The following is a 1,462-nucleotide window of genomic DNA, read 5'->3' as shown; positions in this document are numbered from 1 at the left end:
AGATTCCAGCGGGCACCATTTGTTATTAGCTTATAAGAGATACTTGAAATGCTAGCTTTAAGCCATCTTGCAGTGGTAATAATTCTGTTGTATTTAATGCAGGAATACCTGCATGCCGGGTGGTAGTCCGAATAATCAGTCCCAAAACAAAATAGGCCTGGGCCCTATTCATTTACTGACATGATCGATGGACCCTGCATTTTTCAATACATTGATGCTGTAGCCTTCGTACTGAGTGAAGAAGGCTACACACAAGGAAACTAGGCTATAATCACGTATCATGAGCCCCGGATGCTTATATATAATAGAGGGCCTCCTTCAACTCCCAACTTGTGACCAAAGAAATAGCTTAATAACTGTGTAGGAAATACAAAAAAATTGAAATTTGGACACCAGAAACTTAAGGTTGAAAGTCAAAAAGTGTCAATTGGTACACCTTTATACAGCAGAAGTTATCATACAGTGATAGTAAGATTGTTTGAAATAAAATCTTTTTTTCTGTAAAATTGATTGCTGTGCTGAAAAATGTTGCATAATGGGTACTTGCTTTTTTGTACAGGTATTCATTGTAAGGTACCATCAATGATGGTCACAGAATTGGGAAAATACATTTGCCCATAACTTTGTTAATTTTTCCCTACAGACATGGTTGACTCCTCATTTTTTAAGTTAAATAATCACCTTTCTAAACAAAACAATTTCAATGTTAAATATCCTACTTGCAGGGTTGTCACCAGAACTAAAAAAAGTACTAAAAAGGCTACTTCGAAATTTGATGATCATACCTAGCATAGCCTAGGACAGGCCTAGGCAAAAACACCTTTTTTTCTAATAATTTCTCCCCAAGCGTCATTTATGTCGACAAATTGTTCACAAATCCACAGCAGGGTTGCAAATATACCATATGTCACTCGGAGTGCGACAATTTGTACAGATAAATTCATCACAACAGGTAATTTGGCCATTCGTCTGCATATTACCAAAAATAACGTCATTTATGTCGACAAATTGTTCGCAAATCCACCGGTTAGTTTTAAGGATATAATACATGGCATAAAATATGACAATTCATCAAAATAAATTTATAATGAATGCTTTTGTGGATATTTGCTAATACAATATACATCTGACATGTGTATATGATTTATGTCTTCAGTAGGAATTCGGCTGAGGGAATTCCAATTGAATGAACTTTCAATAGCGTGACAAATGTTTGCGTACACTGCGCGATATACGCCAGCGTGTGCGATTGTGTGTGAGTATCGCGGAAGTGAATCCAACCATGCCAACGCACTCATAGACATACCACCTAGACCTATGAGTGCCCATCCCTAACCATGGCAGTAGGTAAAGCCACGTATCCAAGGTGATTTTGGTCGATTGGTCGGACGCGGAGAAAAAAGCGTTCATATCTGGAGAGAAAGACGCGCTTTGCGTGATTGCTGCGCCATTATCGCTCGTG

Source organism: Amphiura filiformis, unplaced genomic scaffold, assembly GCF_039555335.1.
Source record: "Amphiura filiformis unplaced genomic scaffold, Afil_fr2py scaffold_104, whole genome shotgun sequence".
NCBI lineage: Eukaryota > Metazoa > Echinodermata > Ophiuroidea > Amphilepidida > Amphiuridae > Amphiura > Amphiura filiformis.
This window is presented reverse-complemented; position numbering follows the sequence as displayed.